At 49.9% G+C, this 21,018-nt stretch overlaps 1 protein-coding gene across 8 annotated transcripts in view; it reads right to left on the reverse strand.

Annotated features, from left to right (window-relative positions):
• Positions 1-21,018, reverse strand: part of Pacsin1 (protein kinase C and casein kinase substrate in neurons 1) — a 56,692-nt gene that overhangs the window by 16,930 nt on the left and 18,744 nt on the right. For 3 of the 8 annotated variants that reach the window (XM_074082392.1, XM_074082394.1, XM_074082393.1), the window contains exons 1-2: positions 1,398-1,589; positions 860-1,002 (exon numbers count right to left, since the gene is read on the reverse strand). The exons of 2 other annotated variants lie outside the window; for them this stretch is intronic. The gene's annotated coding sequence lies outside the window, so the exon portion shown is untranslated. Of the gene's footprint in view, positions 1-859; positions 1,003-1,397; positions 1,590-16,893; positions 16,981-21,018 lie in introns of those variants that run through there. 3 more of the 8 variants (XM_074082397.1, XM_074082396.1, XM_020164136.2) reach the window with 2 other exon arrangements.

A 21,018-nucleotide genomic window follows, 5' to 3' on the forward strand; every position in this document is an offset into this window, starting at 1 on the left:
AAGAAAGGAGGGAAGGTGGCAGGGCAGGAATGGGGGAGTGGCTTGTTAAAAGACCCTGCCCTCCAGGTTTCACCAACTCCTGCCCTGGGGACCGAGGCAGCAGCTGACTGACACTATGACCAGCAGGCCAGGCTGCAGGAGGTGAGGCAGAAGGGGCCAGCCCCAGGCCCTCCTGGTGGGGGAGGGATAGGGCTCAGAGGCAATGGGGTTCAGAGGAGCATCTCCCACCATGTTCCAGCCATCCCAAGACCTGCTCTCTTACCTTCCAGGCCCTTGATCCCAAAGTGGAAGCCCCCATTCCCACATTCAGCAGACATGCAACTGATGTTTGCAGAAACCAGCCAAGCCACAAGCCACATCAGCTGCTTAACATGTACCCCCACTCATCACAAGATCCCTGCGCCAGGCCCTCTGATTTCTGAGTGCCCAGGGGAAGGGGGAAGACCCATGCTGTGGTGCTGGAACCCAGTCACACCCTCCTTTTGGTGGTGCTGGGTGGAGAAGGCAGGTAGGAGGAAGGGCAGGCCTTTAGCATACCCATACTGAACAGCAGTCAGGCCCCTCTGAGGCTGGGATCTCCCCTCCGCACCCTGAGCTGAGGCACAGCGGCCAGTTCCTCCCCAGCGCCCCACCCCGCTCTGAGCAGCGGGCAGAAGCTTCTCCGCAGTGCGAGCTCCCCCAGCAGCAGTGAGTCTGTCCCCAGGAGCAATGCAGCAGAGGGACAGAGGGGAGAAGGAGGGATAAAGGCACCACCACCCCACGGGGGCCTGCTTTCCTTATACCCCAGTGCAGAGAGCTGGGGTTGTCTGGGGATGGGCACAGGGACCCTTTGCGAGGTCTTGGGTGGGGGACTGTTCACCTGGTCTGCAGGACAGCACGCACGATAAGGGCTGCAGTTGGAGCAGAAGGAATGAAGTCTCTTCTTGACTCTAAGCCCAATGACCAAGACCATCCGGGGTCATGTGGGAGGCTTGTTCCAAATAGCCAGAGTCTAGCAGAGTCCTGAGGGGTGGGGAACACCTGCATTTCTTCCTGCCCCTGCCCCACGTTGGCTAACGTCAGCCTGGGGAAGGGTGCCCCCCCCTTGCAAGTCCCACTGCCCCCAGGGAGGGAGCGTGTCTACAAAGCCAGGTTCTGTGGCCACAGGGGAGACAGGGAAAAAATGTACAGAGGAGGAAAGGGGACAGGGGACAGTCCTGACAGGGAAGACCTGGGTTTTGAAGAGGGCCTCTCAGAATGCTAGCTGAGCCCCAAACAGGCTCCCCACCAGGCACTGGTCCCAGTCCCTCCAGCCTGTGTGTTTCCTACCAGGTGCCGCTGTTAGGAAGGTAGGGGGCAGTCACCGACCCCCAATCTCCACGCAGCCTGCAGCCTCTTCCACGCACCGGACTGCCTACCTGGGCCCGTGTGGGCACCAAGCTGGGGGCAAGTAGGAGCTTACTGCCCCCGCTGGGCCAGGCCAGGGCCGGAGGAGCTGCCCATCCTCCTTCTGCTCCGTGGTGGCGGGTGGAGAGGGGGCCTGGCGCCGGGCTGGGGGCTCTGTCCTCTAGGGTCCCCTCCAGCGCTCGCTCTAGAAGGCAGCAGCGACAGAACTGCAGGAGCTAGCTCCCCGCCCCCACCCCTCCTCCCGCTCCCTCCTCCCGCCCCGCCTCCTTCTCCAGCCACCCACCTCCTTCTGCTCGTTTCTATGGCAACTGGGCAATGCTCCGCACAGGCAGCCTCCTTCGGTGTACAGCAGGGGACGCCCGCGTCTACACCGGCGCGCGCGCAAGCACCTTGCATCCTGGACAGGCTGGTGCGGCCGCCCTAGACCCTGCCTGCTCCAGTCCCTTTCTCTCTTCCACCCCAACATGCAGCTTCCCTTCCAGACGCCACGCGCTGCTCCTTCCCCTGCCCTTCTCTCAGGTCCCTAAAAATCTCATACCACGCTGCTCTGCAAAACATTTTTTTTCTATCCACTTAATCATTTATTCTCCCATTCAGTCGTTTTATGTTTTGCTTTGTTTTGTTTTCCTGGCCAGGCTGACTGCGAGATGCTCATCCACAATCTTGTCCTATGAGATTTCATACCTATTTTACAGAATGGGTCTGAGGCCCACAGTAATAAAACTGTGCACCCAAGGATCCTGGACTGGCTGCTGGTACCCATGCCTGTAATGTGGACTCTGCTGCTTCTCCCACAGGCCATGGCCACACACGTCCCTCAGACTTCATATCTAGGCTGCAGTGCTCAAGTGTAAGCCATGAACCCATGTGTGTCTTCTCACATGTGCACCTCACGACAGCCGTTACGTGTATTTGCACACATGAACATGTAACATGCACATATGTACACACAGATAACACTAACATCCATGTGCACATATCTTTAGGACACGTGCGCACAGATCCAGAACACAGAAACTCTCCCTACACTAATTCACAGCTGCACACACAACTCCCCCCCACCTTGTCCCAGCCTGGTGGGAGGGAATCAGTGACAAGAGTCAAGTGTCCTGACCAGGGGCTCCAGCTGCTTCCTACAGAGGATTCGCTCATCTATCTGCCGATCAGGGACCAGGTACTAATCTGCCCAATAGTATCTTAGCTTTGCTACTGGAAAGAAACTGGTATGGGCAGAGCAGGGTCCACCATCACCCTCTTCTGAAAATCCTTCTGGTCCAGACTAGATCCTACCAAAAGACCCTCAGTCTCTGGGCTTACCCTATCTCCCCCATCCCTTTATTATTCTAATAAAGCCCCTCCCTCAAAGGGAATTCTGAGCTGCAGACAGCCTTGCTAACCCCCAGTAGAGACAACATACTAAGAGGGGTGGCAAAAGAGCCAAGAGGGGGCTGGGATCCAGGACACAGAATGATCCAAAGGACATCTGTGCCCAACCCAGTACCACTTTGAGGCCTTAGGCAAAGGTCACTGTAGCTCTTGCACCCCTCAGGGACCCCCCAAGAGTTCAGATACAACAGGATAGAAAACCACTAAAAATTCAGTAGACCCCTTCTTCTTAATGATACAGTGTTGTCCGCCTCCATCCCTCTAAGGTCCTCACAGTCAAGACGGCTGCCAGCTAAATTATGACAGCCATAAATTGCAAGAGGCATCCCAACATTGGAGACATCAAATGCTAGGGAGGGATATCATTTGGGATGGATGAAACAGGGCATTTCATCCATTTGACAGGCACTTAGTAGGCACCACTGTGTGCCAGAGACTGTTCTAGAGGCTTAAATGAAGCTGTGGGCAAAATGAAGCCCCTGCCTTGGAGAGATGATAAGTTAAGAGAATTCTGTTCCAGGTCTTGGGTCTCTCCTGTAGTGTCTCTGACTGTCACAGCAGTCTGCCATGGCTAAGCCCACTGGACCCACTAGGAAACAGGCTCACAGGCTGAGCCATTTGCCCAGGGTGACAAAGTTGATACAAAACAGGGCTGCACTTTGAACCCTTGGCCTACCAAGCTTTCTCAATGCCCCACTTGATTCCTTTAAGAAAGATCTGATCCAGTGCAGCAGTTCATGCCTGTAGTTCCAGCAACTCAAGGAAAGAGGTAGAGATAGGGAAGATCACGATTCCAGGCAAGCCCAGGCAAAAAGTTAGCAAGATCTTAACAAGCAGGGCGTGATGGCACGTACATTTGGTCCCAGCTACACGGGAGGCTGTAAGTAGGAGGATCACTGTCTGAAGCCAGCCCCAGGCAAAAAACCCGAGATCTTAACTAAAAAATAACTAAAGCAGAAAAAGGCATGGCTCAAGTGGTAGAGCGCCTGCCTAGCAAGTGTGAGACCAGGTTCAAATCCCAGTACCAGCTGGGTGCTAGTGACTCACGCCTGCAATCCTAGCTACTCAGGAGGCAGAGATCAGGAGGATCACGATTCGAAGCCAGTCCGGGAAAATAGTTCGAGACCCTATCTGGAAAAAAGGTCAGAAAAAGGGACTGCAGAGTGGCTCAAGTGGCAGAACACCTGCCTAGCAAGCATGAAGCCTTGAGTTCAAACTCCAGTACCAAGTCAAGTGTCAGTGGCTCCCATCTTTAATCCTAGTTACTAGGGAGGCTGAGACTGAGAGGATCACAGTTCAAAGTCAGCCCAGGCAAAAAGTTAGCAAGATACCATCTCAGCTGATAACTGGGTGCAGTGGTGCACACCTGTCATCTCAGCTACTGCAGGAAGCATAAAATAGGAGAATTGGTCTTCACCTGGGCAGAAAGTGAGACAGTCTCAAAAATAACCTGAGGAAAAAGGGCTGGGGGTGTGGCTCAAGCATAGAGCACCTACCTAGCACCACCAACAAAAATCTGCCAGGAAATACAGGATCGCAGGTTCTAAAAGTTCACAGCCAAGTTCAATTCTCATCCTTAGATCAAAGGCAGGACAGGGCCATTTGTACATGATGTGCCAGTCAAGTTGTGGGCTCAAGGTCCCCAAAATGACCTCAGAAGCCTGCCGCCAGCTGTCCCCAGCCTGAAGGTGCTCAGCAGAGTGTGAGGGGGAGCCAGGCCAGGAGGTGGGGTGCCAGGTGCCCCAGAGCAGAGGCTCCCAGGAGAGGGAGGAGCCCTTGGCTGGGGGATGGGGAGGGATTGAGTTCCCATGCTGTAAGCAGAGCCCCCCGCCCACCTGCTGGCCCCCAGCCCTGATCATCTTTCTCCTACAGAGCCACTCCATCCAGGGATACTGAAGACTACTGCTCCCCTCCCCATGAGCCTGACCTGTCTCTGCTGCTGCCTGGGTGACCTTGAGTCCTGCCCTCCTGCACTCACAGATTCCAGATGGGAGCTGTGGGAGAAGCTGACCCTCCTCCTGTTATCCTCTCCTTCCCCAGAACACTCACTCTGCTGTCAGCCTAACCCAGCCCCATCTGCGGCCCTCTACTCCCCCACCTGGAGGTCCCAGAGAGATCCCTGTACACCCCAGACCCGAACTCAGCCCCCATGCCTGCACCTCAGCCATGCTCCAGCCCCACAAATGGGATCAGCCCACAAATAAGGAGCGAGCCCTGTCCAGGCCACAGAGCAGCTGCCCTTGTCCCTCATTCCCATATTCCAACCCCTCCTGCCACTCCCCCCTCACCTCCTTGCCCATCCCAAACATCCACTGCCCCTTTCCCCACCTCAGTTACCTGCATGTTCCCCAGCACCAGGGCAAATGGAATCGGGGTTCATTAGCTGCTGGTTTGCATCTCATTGGCATAATGCTCCCTCAACTATCAAAATGCCAGAATACTCCCCAACTCCCTATCCAGGCATAACGAGCAGGGATGGCCAGCTCCAGAAAAATAAAATAGACAAGGCTCCACTGACGGTTGGCCATTTCCTAGGCACTGGGGATGGGGAACAGCAGAAAGAGGGCCGACCAGGAGCCCCGACAGTCCACCAAAGGAGGGCTCAGCATCTGCTGATCCCAGGCATTTGTTTTTAACAATGAACCATTTCATGTGTGTGGGAACTGAGGCTCAGAGCAGTTAAGGGTCCAAGGCTGGGGATGCAGCTCCATGGTAGGGCAAGTGCTTAAGCATGCATGAGGCCCTGGGTTCCAGTCACAGCAGAAAGCAAAAAGAAAAGGAAGAGAGGAAGGAAGGAAGGATGAAGGGAGGAAGGAGATAAGGATGGAGGAAGACAAAACAAGCACACAAACAAAAAACCTGGGTCCAAAGACCAGCAGAAATGTAGAATATTGTGAGGCACAGTGGTTCACACCTACAATCACAGCTATTTGGGAGGCAGAGATCTGGAGGCTGACAGTTCAAGGCCAGCCCAGAAAAAAGTCCTTAAGACCCCATCTCAACCAATAAAAGCTGAGCATGGTGGTGGATACCTGTCATAGAGGACTACAGTTCAGGCCAGCCCAGGAATAAATGAGAGACCCTATTAGAAAATTAACAAAAGGAAAATGGGCGTGGCTCAAATGACAGAGTGTCTGCCTAGTAAACTTGAGGCTGCAGAAGTCCTACGTCAGAATGTGCGCTCTCACAGGGTCCCAGGACACCGAGTATGAGAAGCAGCGCTAGGCTGAGACTTGTAATGCACAGCTGGAAGATGAAGCTGGTGAGCACTGAGGTGTATCTGACTAAATCCCAGTGTCTTCGGTGCCTTTAAGGAGCATTTCCTGAATATCTACCGTGCGAAGTACTGCTGGGTGGGGGGAAGGGAACACAGCAGATAACCAGCCAGACAACGTCCATACTTTGTGGACATTTCGTGCCAAGGGAGAGCCACCCGATAAACAAATAACTTAAGTTCAAATGCTAATCTGTGTTGCCAAAAACAAAATGAAAACAAAAGAGCTAGGGTGGTAAAGCACTTGCCTAGTGAGCTTGAGGTCCTGGGTTTAATCCCCAATAACAAACAAAACCAAACAACAACAACAAAAAAGATAACTTTGTAAGTTATGCTTCAAAGACAAAAAAAAGGCTGGGGAGGTTGCTCAGTGGTAAAGCCCTTGCCTAGAGTGTGTGAGGCTCTGGATTACATCCCCAGGACCACAAAAACAAATTCATAAACAAAACAAAAAGGCTATTTAAAAGAGTCCAGGTGAGGCTTGTAATTCCAGCATTTGGGAGGCTGAGGCAGGAAGAGCTCAAGTTCTAGGTCAGAGAGGAGAGGAGAGGAGAGGAGAGGAGAGTCTCGATGAGCCATAATGGTGCAGTGCAAGGTTGGGAGTCCTGGGGAGGAGAGGAGAGGAGGAGAGGGGAGGGGAGGAGAGGGGCGAGGAGAGGGGAGGAGAGGAGAGGAGAGTCTGGATGAGCCATAATGGTGCAGTGCAAGGATGGGAGTCCTGGCTCCCTCTGGAGGTGGAGCTGCAGGACCTGCTGTGGTTGGATGGCCTGAACTCCATGACACCCCTCTCGGCAGCCCCAGCCCACTTTCTCACCTCTACTCAGGAGAATGAAACCCCACAGCGATGCTCAGAGCCAGAGTCTGACACAGTGGTTCAAACAGGCTGAGCTGCACGCACCAGTGCCTGCTCCACCCTGGCTGACAAACTGACAACACGCTGTCAAACGGAATAACACGTAAGAGATTCAGCAAAAGGTGAACTGGGTTGATTCCCGGATAGCACTGCAATATGAGTGTGTGTGCCAGAGTGAACCATGTGTGTATTCCACGAGGCTGAGGCAAGGGGAGGTTTGAGGGGTTTTTGGTGGTGGGGATGGAACCCATCCATCCCCTTATGGGTTATGGGCCTTATGCAGGCTCAGCACAAGGGGAAGATTTTAAAGGTAAAATGAGGATTACATCAGGTATTTTGAAAGAATAATCCTTGGCCACAAGGATGAATAACAAGGGTGGTGCCAGTCTGAGGTGGAGCTGTTGCTGGGCAGATGTCTTTGTAGGGGTATTTTTTTATGCAAGGTGTGTTTCTTTTTGTGGTACTGGGGTTTGAACTCAGAGCCTCACTCTTGCTAGGCAGACACTTTACCGATTGAGCCACTCTGCCAGCAAGGTTGTGTTTCTGGAAGGGTCTTTTATGTCCTCATAAAAGGCAAACATGCAAGAGCTCCCCCTCCTTCAGACCCCCCAGCTTTTTCTTTTTTTTTTTTTTTCTGGTACTGACGATTGAACCCAAGGTCTCAAGCATACTAGGCAGTTGCTCTACCACTTGAGCCATGCCCCCAGCTCTCTTTTGTATTTTGTTTTTCAGACAGGGTCTCAGTAACTTTGTCTCATCAAGCCTTGAACTCTCCATCCTCCTGCTTCCCTTCACCCTCCCGAATAGCTGGAATTACAGGTGTACACTACGTCCCGGCCAGATCTCTCAGCTTTATTTATTATTCATTTTTGTTGTTGTTAGGAGCTGGCAACAGTGACTCCATTTTGATTCTGACAACTTTCATAATTCACAGCCCTTTGTTTACATCTGGTGGTACAACTTCAGGAAGCACTTTCCTCCCTGCTAATCTTTGGAGTCTGTTCTTACTGTGGTATAATACACAAGGACACACAGCTCGAGAATTTGTCCAAAGCCATGCTGCTCATGGTGATTTGAATCAGGCCCTTGAATTCAGTGCAGTGCCCTTCCCAGGGGTCTGCAGGCTTTAAGAAGTGATGGGAAACTAAAGTAGGTACCTTAAAAGCAACTGAGGCCAATAGGAAAAGGGGACCAGGAACTAGAGAAAACATTAGATCAAAAAGAATTAACCTAGAAGGTAACACACATGCACAGGAAATTAATATGAGTCAACTCCCTGTATAGCTATCCTTATCTCAACCAGCAAAAACCCTTATTCCTTCCTATTATTGCTTATACTCTCTCTTCAACAGAATTAGAGATAAGGGCAAAATGGTTTCTGCCGTGTATTGAGGGGGTCGGGGGAGAGGGAGGGGGCGGAGTGGGTGGTAAGGGAGGGGGTGGGGGCAGGGAGGAGAAATGACCCAAGCATTGTATGCACATATGAATAATAAAACAATTAAAAAAATGTTTAAAAATTAAAAAAAAAAGTGATGGGACCTCTGGAAGTTTGCACAGCATGGATGTCCTGACTCAACAGGGGCTTCAGTTGTCTTGTTGCATGATGAGGTCCCCAGAATTCAGTGACTTAAGGCAGTGATGAGTTTATTATATCTGTGGGTTGACCAGGCTCAACTCAGAGGCTCTGCTATCCTACATGGCCTCAGCTGGGGTTGAAATGTCCAAGAAGGTGTCTTCATTCACTAACTGACCCTCAGCAGGGGTGAATGCAGTAGTTGGCAGTTGGGTGGATGCTGCTCCCTGTCCCTCTCCCTTCCCTTCCCTTTCTCTTCTTCCTTCTCATCATGGTCTCTCCAACAGGGCCTTTGGACCCACTGAGATGGTAACTCACGGCTCCAAGAGGGAACATCCAGAAAGGACAAATTCCACTGTGTAAGCACTTCTCTGTCAACCCTCTGCAGTGTCACACTTGCCGATGTCTCACTGACCGAGCAAGTCACACCCACAGTCAATGTGGGAGGGGCTACACCAGGGTGAGACTGTCAGGAGGTAGGCTCGCAGGTAGGGGTGGGGACCCCTATGTTCCTGTCCACCACCGCAGGTCTGAGGGGACCCAAGAATGTGCACTGCTTGTAGCCTTCCTTCCCTATCCCATGCTGGTGGTCCAGACAACACACCTGAAGACAGTCCTCCCTAGGGGACCCTCGCCAGAGAGACTTTTCCATCTGCCCACTGCTCTGGTCACTGATCAGGGACAACACTACTGACACCAACACAAACCCAAAGCAGACACCCACACACAGAGAGCACACAAGAGCTGTGCCGAATTGGGTGTGGTGGTGCATGTCTTTCCCAGCTCTTGGGAGGCTCAGGTAGCAGGATTATGAGTTCAAGAGCAGCCTGAACTACATATGAGACACTATTTTTTTAAAAATAAAAATGGGACCAGGCACCAGTGGCTCATGCCTGTAATCCTAGCTGTGAAGGAGGCAGAGATCAGGAGGATCAAGGTTTGAAGCCAGCCCTGGGCAAATAGTTCGCTTGAAAATACCCAACATAAACCAGGGCTGGCAGAGTGTTTCAAATGGTAGAGCACATGCCTAGCAAGTGTGAGGCCCTGAGTTCAAGCCCCAGTACCGCCAAAACTAAAAAATAAATAAAAAAGACAAATTGTGTCTAATGTCAAAGACTTGATGGAGCCCCAAAGGCAGGTTCCTATGCCTCAAACTCTAGTTGCTTCTGTACTTGATACGATAGAACTGCATTTCTTGGGCAAAAAAAAAGGCCCAAAAGAGCACAAAAGTCACCCTTAGTGAAACATAAATAGCCCCAAAATGGCAAAAATCACCCTTAGGGATGCAGTCAACATTTCAAGTCATGTGCTATGTTTAGAGAGATGATTAAGCTCCTGATAGAGCGGCATTAGCAGTAATACCGGGTAAGCCGAGTGTGACCCTGCCAGAGCCCAGCCGCCTCAGAATCCTCCCACCCTCACGTGGGGGCAAGGGCCGTGCATTCGCTCACCCTGACTGACGCAGAAGCCTCTCTGGAAGTAAGTGCTGGTAGCAGACGCCTGGGAGCGTGACTCAGTGATAGAGCCCCTGCTTAGCATGTAGGAGGTCCTGGCTCTGTGTTCCCAGCACCAGAAACAAAAATCCCCCTGAGCCCCTCAGGAGCAATGATCACTGGTGGCCAGGTTTTTGCCCTTCAGTACTACTGACTTCGGGGCAGGACAGTGCTTTACCTCAGGGCCAGCCTGTGCATTTTAGGATGCTGACACCTGGCCTCACCCCCAAGTCTTCAGACATGCCAAAAAAAAGTGTGCAGACATTGTCAAATGCCCTCTGGGAGCAAAATGACCCCCAGTTGAGAACCACTAGGCTAAGCCATCAGTGACACTCACAATCTCCTGCTTGGTCAGGCCCAGAGGGAAAGTGCTGAGGGGTGACCAGGAAAGATTTTCTTGTTCATGACAAGAATCACTTGGGAAGAAACAGTCTGTTGTCTCTGTAGGTGTTAGGGAGTCTGCATGTGATGTCTAGAGCTGTGGCAGTTGTCTTGTGATCCAGAGAGAGCTAGCTTGAGGGCCAAACTTCCCTTCCCAAGGAGGAAAAGAAGTTGGTTCTTTGAGGTTGTGAGTCACAGAGTTCAGCAACCTTGGAGAGAACTTTGTGAGAGCAATGACAAATTTCCTTTTTTTAAGCAAGTACCTCTCGAACTTTGCTATGTATTAGGGTCACCTAGCTTTAAAAACTCACCCTTCACCAACTACATCAGAGTTGTTGAGGGTGAAACCCAAGAACTGGGATGTTTTAAAAGTGCCCCTAAATCTGGGCACGGTGGTGCACATCTGTGATTCCAGCTACTTGGGAGGCAGAGGTGGGAGGATTGAGGTTTAAGGTCAGCCACGCAGCTAGAGGGAGACCATATCTGAACAACAAACTAAAAGCTCAAGTGGTAGAGCACTAGCAGTGATTACCTAAATTCGAACCCCAATAAAAAGGGCCCCTAAGTATGTCCAGGGGCAGCCAAGCTTCAGAGCCCTCCTTCCTGAAATTCCGGTTCTTAATTGCACCAGCCTGACCCAAAATCTCAGTCTACAGGGTTCACCTATCTGCACACGCATGGCTCATGTATTCCACTCATTTGAAATAATTCTGTCAAGAGAAACCTGAGGCCTGATGTGGTGGCACGTGCTTGTCGTTCTACTTAGCAGGGATAAGTAGGAAGAAAGTAGAGAACCTATTTGAAAAGCAAACTAAGCGCAAAAAATGGCTGGAGGTGTGGCTCAAGTGGTAGAGTGTTTGCCTAGCATGTACAAGGCCCCGGGTTCAAGCCCCAGCACCACAATAAATCAATCAATCCGTACACAGTGTGGCACATCGCACCTGCTCACACTGCGAGAATTCTAACTCTTGGCGCAAACCCTACAGAAAATCTCATATGGGCATCGAGAAAACAAATACAAAATGTCCTTCGTGATTTTGCTATATCAGAAAAAGAAGAAAAGCTAGATGTCTGTCGTGGGAAATTGATAACATTGTAAATGTACAATAAGTTAAACAATTGTTATTTACAATAACTTATTGTAAATTCATATCGCCATGTCACGAGCTAACATTTACTGAACAGACACTGCCCAAAAGCCCCCTAGAGCTTCCCTGTGAGGCAGCAAGTGCTCAGGCGTAGGAGGGGAATGCAGTAGAAATACCATGTGCTCGCGTACGAAAATGGAAAGACGAGACCTGTTGAAACCATGCCAGGAATGGGGGACAGGGGTTAAGGGAGAAGGATGGAGGGGGTGGATTCAACTATGATATGTTACAAGAACTTAAGTGTCACAATGTACCCCAGTACAACAATAATATAATAATAATATAATTATAATAATATACATAATAATATAATAATTATTATAATATAATAAAATATATAACTTCCCCACAACCTCACAAACTAGGTGGGGTTTGGGACCCCCCAGGGCCTGTCTCTAGAGAGGACTGCTAATGTTACACCAGCCTGCCTCATGGGGGTCCTCCTGACACCTGATCTTTCTATACACGTGTACCCATTCCCCTCTCCCCCCTCCCCCCCGCCCGGTCCCCGTCACCCCAGCACCTGTCATTCAACCAATGCAATCAGTTTGATGCCGATCTGCTGCCCTCTAACATCAGCTAGAGCAGGGTTTTTTTTATTGTGATAAAATCTATATGACATAAATGCTGCCACTTAGCCATTTTTAAGAGTACAGTTCAATGCCATTATGCACATCACCCCCATCCATTTCCAGAAACTCTGCACCCATTCAACAGCTCCCTATCCTGTCTCTCCCCCGCCCCCTGCAGCCATCATTCTAGTTTGTGTGTCTGTGAATCTGCCTCCTCTAGGCACCTCACACTCAGTGGACTCATAGAAGTATTATATGAGTGTCTGGCTTCTTTCACTTAGCATGGTGTTTTCATGTGCCATACAGGCACATATCATTCATGTTGTAGCACCTATCAGAATTTCCTCACTTTTTAAAGGCTGAATAATATTCCACTTCATGTATGTACATTTCACTTATTCATTCATCTGTTGATGGACATTTGGGTTATTTTTACCTTTTGGCTACTGTGAGTAACATTGCTAACGAATGCTGGGTTTTCAGTATCTGAGTCCCTGTTTTCAATTCCCTGGGTACCAGAATTCTTTCATTGTCTGAAACAACTGAAAACAGAGACTCAGATTGCTGGATACATGGTAATTGTGTTTCACTTTTTCATGAACTGACAAGCTGGTTTCCCCCAGGAATTGCTCCATTTACATTCCCCCTCTCGGTGCACAGGGTTCCAGTGTCTCCACATCCTTTCAAGCACGTGTCACTTTCTATTTTCATGCTGAAAGCTTTACCAGTGGGGATGAGGTGGTGTCTCATTGGGGTCTTGATTTGCACTTCCTTAGTGATCATGAAACATTGTTTCATGTGTTTATTGGTCATCCGTATATCTTCTTTGAAGAAATGTCAATTCTAGTCCTTATTTATTTATTTATTTATTTACATATTTATTTATTTTTGTGGTGCTGGGGATTGAACCAGGATCTTGTGCATGCTAGGCAAACACTACCACTGAGCTACATGTCCATTTTTTTAAAAAACTTGTTGTTGCTTTTTGTTGTTGAGTTTAGAAGTTCTTTATTCTGGGTATTAATCCCAAAATAAATGCATGATTTGTAAATATTTTCCTCTGTTCCATGGGCTGCTATTTCATGCACTTGGCAATGTTCTGTGATGCATAAAAGTTCTCGTTTTAATGAAGCCCCATATGTTTTCTTCTTTTGTTGCCTTGCCAAGTTCAGTGTCCTGAAGATTCTCCCTGGTGGTTTCTTCTGTGTTCCAGTTCTAGTTCTTGTTCTTAGACCTTTGGTCCCTTTTGAGTTCATGTCTGTCTATGGTGTGAGGCAGGGTTCAACTTCATTCTTTACATGTGGATATCCAGTTTTCTCACAGGAGACACTAAAATCTCAAGTCCAGGCTGTACCCCAGAAGCTCTGCAGTGGAGTCCTGACATTAGTAACTCACAGTTACCCAGACTCCCATGGGCTGACCACTAGCTGATACTTACTGCACCGAACTCTCCTTAGCCTCAGGTCCACCTCATCCTGGTCTCTCTATTCCCAGTTCCTAGCACAAGGCGTGGCCCACAGAGGCACTTGACAGGACATACACTGGGGTCAGGGTTGGTTCCAGCCCTGAAATTTCTCAAACAGGCTCCAGCACCTTGACAGGTCCAGTGTTGGAGGAGGTGAACATGAACAGGCCATAGATTCAATCACAGGGGCCCTGTGGAAGGAGTTGGGACAAACCAGAGTCTGGCAGTGACAGAGGGATAGGTAGTACAGGGCAGCCTACACATACAGCAGACCTGGAGAGGTCTGGCTATGGGGGACAGCTGCCTGGGCGGGTGGGCTCAGCCTCGGGCCAGAGAGGAGCTCAGGAGGAGGAAGCACCTGTGGTGGGGCAGACGTGAGCAGGTGCAAGCCTCATTAATGAAGCTTCCCAAGGAGGACAGGAGTGGCCTTGACGGAGTTGACCTCTATGAGAAGCTGTCTGCCTGTGCTTTCCAGGCACCTGTTCATCCTTAAACCAGGATGGCAGCAGCACCAACTTCACAGGGAGACTGGGAGGATGCGTGGTGTGGAACAAAAAAGTATACACCAGTGCCTGACATAGAGGAAGCTCCCCAGGATCTCTGCCTGTCTCGCTCTCTTTCTCCTCTGTACTGGGAACTGAACCCAGGGCCTCATACATGCTATGCAATCTCTCTACCACTTGAACCACACCCCGACCCCTCCTTCCATCTTAACAATAACGCTGAGTGACGTCTACCATTATCTCTTCTTTTTTTTAGAGTGGAAGTGATATCATAGGAGTGAAGTATCACACATGAGGTATGAACCATGATCCAAACTCTACCCTATCCTGTCCCAAAGCCCATGCACAAATCTTCCAAAGGCTTGGGAACCAAAGGCTAGACTCCTGGAACCCAGGCCCAGAGCTGGAAGAGGCATCTGAAAGCCATTTTGCTTGGTTTAACCTCTTTGTTTTGTAGAGAAAGACAACCAGAATAAGGAACACGTCCGGTTAATGGGGCTCTGGAGCTGAGGCTTCTAGATAGACTGACAGACAGGACTAGTCACTGCCTTCACCTGAACCTCAGTCTTCCTACAGTGAGCAAGACTGCATGCCCATCTTCAGCCAGTGCAGCTGAAGGTGCCCTGGGCAGGAGCTGGGCACTCTCTTCCTGGGAGCAGGAGCTCCCTGTCTGCCTCCTCATTAGGCTGCTGAGGTCCCCCCAAGAGACTCCTACTGCCCAGAGACCCCCTGACATCCCCCATTGCAACCTCTTACTCTCCATGAGGAGGAAGTCAGGCAATTACAGGTGACCTTTGCAGGGAACAGAATGTAAGTGAGAGGCCATTTGCTTTAGTAGTCTTCATAATTAGCACAGAAATTATTCCCAGAGAGCCTCTGTGCCAAGGCTGCAGCCCGGGTGCCCGTTCTTCATCCCAGGCTGCCCTCCATCCCACAGAAGGTAATAATCACTCAAATCCACATGAGCTGCTGTCTCTCCACTCTCCCACAGCAGCTGGCTTCATCCCAGCTGCAGAGATGGGGAAACTAAGGTTCAGCCTCACCAAGGACAAGTGGCCTGTAAGCAGTTCCTGTAGAAGTTACAGCTTTTCACCTCACCTACAGCCCATTTTCTCTCTCTATGTCCTTTGGGGCCTGGAGAACCAGAGGGGTGTCTCTCTCCTTTATAAATTTGAATGTGCATCGAATCTCCCTAAAAATGCACGTTCCCAGACCCCCACCCTGGAGAATGTGCTTCTGTCCATGGGGGGGTAAACCCAAGACCCCCTTGTTCAGTTTTTATTTTAAAGTTCTTTCAAGTGCTTTCTATAATTAATCTCCTAGGACTGAACAATAAATTGTTTCAGGAAATTAAATCCCACAGGTCCTCAGGACAACTGGATTAAGCATCTTTTAAAGAGGGCTATCCTGGAAGAAAAATCAACTTTAAAGGTGACCTTGATGTGCAGTAAAACCAACCAAAACATGCGAAATTATTAAATAATTTATTGACATTAAATAATTTTGCCTAAAAACACTGTAAAAAAAATTAAAAAAAATAAAGTTCTTTCAAGTGATTTCAATCAGCAACCCAGGTCTGTGCAATGTTAGGGGACACAGGAAAGATTTCCTTAGTATTTCCAGTTCCTTCTCTCATAAAACATTTCCAACAATCAAAACTTCCTTCTTTTGCACATCTAAATAATCGCCAGAAGAGTTGAGGAAAGAGATGTGAGTCATTCACACATTAGTATAAATAAGTTGACTCAGCTACCTTTCTGACTGATGCTTAGCTGAGAACCTGCTCCTTTGGTGAAGAGAAGAGAGGGGGAATTAAGAGTGTTGACAGAGGAGGAAAGAAAACAGGGCAGGAAGAGAGGCACTCTGAAAGGTATTAACAGTGAGGGGTCTTGGATGAGTCAAATGTCTACAATAGCACGTCCCATAATGGGACACCTTAGAGATGCTTGTTCTTACAGTAACTAACATTCATGCCAAGTCCAGATAGCAACTGAGGAGGCTTTGCCTGAGCTCTGTGGGGGATAAGGAGTGACCTAATGCCTCACGACTCAATGACTGACAGTCCTGGCATTGCCTGGGGAGTTGTTAGAAATGCTGATCATTGCCAGGTGCCGGGTGCAGTGGCTCATACTTGTAATCCTAGCTTCTCAGGAGGCACAGATTGGGAAGATGCCCATTAGAGGCCAGTCCATGCAAAAAGTTCACGAGACCTCCTGTCAACCAGTAAAAGTGGGTGTGGTAGTGCACACCTGTCATCCCAACTAGGCATAAACAGGAGGATAGCTCGGGCATGAATATGAAACCCTGTCTCAAAAAATAAGCAAAGTGGGCTGGAGGCATTGCTCAAGTAGTAGAGCACTTGCTTTGCAATTGCCTGCTTTGTAAACGCAAAGTCCTGAGTTCAAGCCCCAGTCCCCCTGCCCCACCACACACAAATAACCAAAGCAAAATGAACTGGGGGTGTGGATCAGGTGGTAGAGCACCTGCCAAAGAAAGGAGAGGGGAGGGAAGGGAAGGGAGAGAGAAAAAAAGGCTGCATCTCAGGACTGCCAGGCCTAACAAGACCTGTGCGTTAAGGGTGAAGAATCCCTAACCAGGGGCTGTAGGATGTCCTTGCTTCTAAGAGGCCAGTGATCGGCAAGAGCAGGGGCACACCATGACACCCAGACCATGGGTTCTGGGGAAGTGCACAGACTCAGCTAAAACTCCACCAAGGAGCAGGCCTGAGTTGTTTCTAAAGGAAGGGAAAATGGGCTAAGTCAGCAAAACCAAGAAGTAGGCATACCTGGAGCCCTGGCCCTGGAATCCACAGCTGACTTGTAAATATTTTCTTTTGTTTGGGCTCATTTTGCTACTCACCTGCTCCGGGGCTTTGCACAAGGAACTGGCCTCAGTTTCTTCTTCTGTCAAATGGAGCTGCTGCTGCGTTCTTTGTGCCTTTTAGGGCTGCCATGGGAACCAAAGGAGATAAGCTGAGAAGGCCCATAGGCACCGTGAAGTGCTGGACAGGTGAATCACTGCAGCTGCTTCCTGGCGTCCTCGTGAGACCCCACAGAAGCCTGGCTCAAAGGCTACAAAATTTACCCTGCTCCCTTCCACCCACCCTCAGAGCTGATGCTCAGACTGAAAGGACTTGGTGAACCAAGTCATATGTGTGTTACTATCTGACAATGTGTCGATGTGCCTGCCAGGATTTGGTTTTGAAGAGGATCTGTGGGGTTAGATGTTAGAGCCAGGTGGCATGCCCAGGGATCTCCAAATCTCACACCACACCCAGCGGGGAGCAGCGGTTCCTCATCCTGGCTGCAATGTCCAAACTCCTACTATGGCTAAATAAGAGGACAGACAATACCAAGTGTAGACAAGGGTGGAGAGCAGCCAGAACCGTTGCACACAGCTGGTGGGACTGTAAAATGGAACAGTCACTATAGAAAACTATTTGGAATATCTACTGGAGTTCATCACATGTGTACCTGAGACCAGCACTTCCACTTTTGCAACTGCACCCAATGGAATGAGTGTACGTAGCCACCCAAAGACACCGCACAAATTAGCTCTCAAACATGGCTGTCAACAGTTGAGACTAGGGGCAGCGCTGTGCACCATGCACAGAGGCGCCCTCTTCAAGACAAAGGAACTTCATGCTCTGGCTGTTATTCTCAGAGTTCCTCCCCAGAATTGCCTGCACCTGATCCCTCCCACAGGCAGCTCATGTCCAACCACTGGCTCACCCAGTCTTGGATCCCTGGCTTCATTCAGGGAAACTCTGAAGTGCCAGTCCAACCCTGGTGCTCCCCAGGGGGCGACTGAGCCTTGTGTTCAAATATAGGTGTTGCTGAGTACAGTGTGCACATCTATGGTCCCAGCTACTCAGAAGCTGAATAGCTGAAGACAGCTTAAACTCAGGAGTTTGAGGCCAGCCTGAGCAACATAGTGGGACCCCATCTCAGAACAACCAAATCCAGGGGTTGCCCTCTCCCACCGACATCTGTCCTGCTTCCCTGGTCCTCTTACAAGAGCACTTCCCTGCACCCCTGCTGCACACAGGTCTCCAATTAATGTCAGGAGAGGGTACAGGAGGCAGCCTCTGAACACAGGACCAGGAGCTAGGTCCCCCACCTGCCACTGTGCTAGCACAGTGAAGCAGGGACGACATCAGCACACTTCCCTGGGTTGAGTGGAAAGGAGCTACCCAACAATAGCTCCCAATTTGGGAGATGGGTGAGGGAAAGGCATTAATGATAACCGCCTCCCACCCCCGGGCTGGGCTTTGTAGACCAGACAAGGTGAGGGAAACTCAACACTAACTGAAGGCCAAGTTCGAAAGCCAAGGACCTCCTTCTAGCACATCAGTGCTCCTTTCCTGCAGCTGGAGGGGAGGTTTTGCATGACAGGAGAGGAAGGTGAGAGAGGGTTGGCTTCTCAGCCCATCACAAGTCTGTGACATCCCCATAGGGTCGCTTGGGAAAGAGTGAGAAACGGAAGTGACCCCTCAGAGCCCCCTGCTCAAAGACAGACAACACTGAGGATCCTTCAGACCTGGAACAACCCCCTGTGGGCCACCACACCAGTATCTGGGTAAGTGACACCTTAGCCCCCAAGGACTGGGAGGGAAAGGCTGCTTCAAGACAGAACCATGGATAAGCCGCTAAGGGCCAGAAACCCACCAAATGTCTCTTCTGCAGGAAGACCTGAGGGACACTCAGTCACCAAAGCCATAATGAAAGCCCTGAGAAGCTCCAGGTGACCCAACGGTCAGTGTTGCTGGTACAGAGCTGGGTGCCCTGACAACAGCAGAGATGACAGGACCTCACAGAGAAAGGCCAGGTGGCCTCTGGCTTGGAAGAAGCGGGGTGTAGGCAATGATCACAGCTAGTGACCAGGTCAGCATGGGCCACAGGGCCATGGAAATGGTTACTAAACCTGGTGTTCCCTGGAGGACATATGAGCAGCTAGCAGGGACATTGCCACTCTATATAATCAAACACTCCCAGGCCTGATGATCTGGGGCTGAGGCAGCAGTTCAATTAAACCCACTGAAAGAGAGACAGGAGTAGCAAGTGTGGGGTGGCAGTGGTCCTAACAGTTGCTCCCCAGAGAGACCTGACTGCCATTTACTTAGACAGATGTATGCTGGAGAAAGAGGAAATAGCCAGGTAATTCAAGGACTGCCAGTGACAGGTTCCAAATTGATATTGGTCCTGGGGACCCCACAGTCATCCTGGCCCCCATTAGGGTGGGAGCCTGGAAGTACTAGGTGATAAATGGAGTCCTGGTTTGGGCATGGCTCATAGAGTTTCCAGGTCCACAGGCATCCCGGGGTCACCTCTCTGTTCCCTGGATGTGTAACTGGTACAGACACTTGGCGTATCCATACTTGACCTGTGTGGTAAATGCTATCATGGTGGCCACAGAGAAACTCAAAACTGCTCCCACAAAGGAAGGTGGCAGTGGGCACAGGACAGCTAGTACCACTCAGAACTGCCACCCAAGGAGCAGTACACAGCCTTTTGAAGATGCAACTGTCAACAGCACTTTATATCCTTGAAAATGGCCAAGAGTATAGATTTTACATGTTCTCACCATACACCAAAAACATGGAAGGTAATACATTGTTAATTAGCTTAATTTAGCCATTCCACCGTATGGATATATATATACATACATATACATATACATACACATATACATACACACATATATATATACATACATAAAACATCAAGTTGTACACCATAAATACATGCTGTTTTTATTTTTCAAAAAATAATAAACGAGCTGGACTCTGATGGCTCACATCTGTAATCCTAGCTACTCAGGAAGGAGAGATGAGGAGGATCACAGTTTGAAGCCAGCCAGGGCAAATAGTTTGTGAGACCCTATCTCAAAAAACCTTTCCCGCTCTCTCTCTCTCTCTCTCTCTCTCTCTCTCTCTCTCTCTGCTCTCTGCTCTCTCCCTCTCCCACCCGGCAATAAAGAATCTCTTGGCCAGATCACTCCTCTCCACGTGGTCACTTTTGGGGCCTATATTTCCTTACACCCTATCTCGAAAAAAAAAAAAAAAACCTTTCCCAAAAAAGGGCTGGCGGAGTGGCTTAAGGTGTAGGCCTTGAGTTCAAACTCCAGTACCACACACACACACACAAAATAATAATAGTAAGAATAATAAAGGTTGGGTTCCATCCCCAGTACCTAAAAATGATAACAACAAATAATAAAGGTAATAAAAAGATGCTGAGGTTTCAAGTTGGAGTGGATCCCCTGCAAGGATGAGACCCATCTTTGGGACATGCACACTAGCCCAATGGTCACTGTATGGTGCTGTGTCCCCATTAGGTGGAATCTATGCATTCCAGAACTACAAGGAAGATTAGGTGTGGCCTGCTCACCACCCACCCAGTGCCAAGCCTGAGCTCTGCAGGTTGAAATTCTGCCTCCAGATTTCACCAGGAGCCGGCAAGAGTCCCATTAATTTTCAGCTACTGCCACCCCACTTCCCTTCAGGTGCCTTGTGGCAAAACAAACAGGAGCCACCACGCTGGCAGGATTTGTACTTCATCATCCGGAGGGGCCCCACGCAAAAACTTCACGCTGTATAAAAGAGGCAGAGAAGAACAGCTTCAGCATCAGGTGGGAGGTTGGTTTCTTGGCTGTCTCTCAGGACTTCTGGTCCCATCTTGATTGTAGACAGATGAGTGCGACAGCCACAGTCAAAGGAGGGCATGATGGCCAGAGACTGAGATGTCCCTTTGGTGACAAGGGAATGGGGCACTTGGCTAGGTCAGCCACCAGACCTGTAGCTCTGCTGGTCAAGGGCCAATGGACCTAGCCTGGGCAGCTAAAGAGGGCAATGATGAGTGTTGGTCCTGGCTTTGCCCTCAAAGCTTCCCCGCCAGAGCCCTGGAGGAGCTGGTCCCAAACAGGGTGAATTACCACAAGAGTATAGACTTCCCTTGGCATGAGGCTGCAGGGGATTTTGGGAGT

Source organism: Castor canadensis, chromosome 8, assembly GCF_047511655.1.
Source record: "Castor canadensis chromosome 8, mCasCan1.hap1v2, whole genome shotgun sequence".
Taxonomy (NCBI): domain Eukaryota; kingdom Metazoa; phylum Chordata; class Mammalia; order Rodentia; family Castoridae; genus Castor; species Castor canadensis.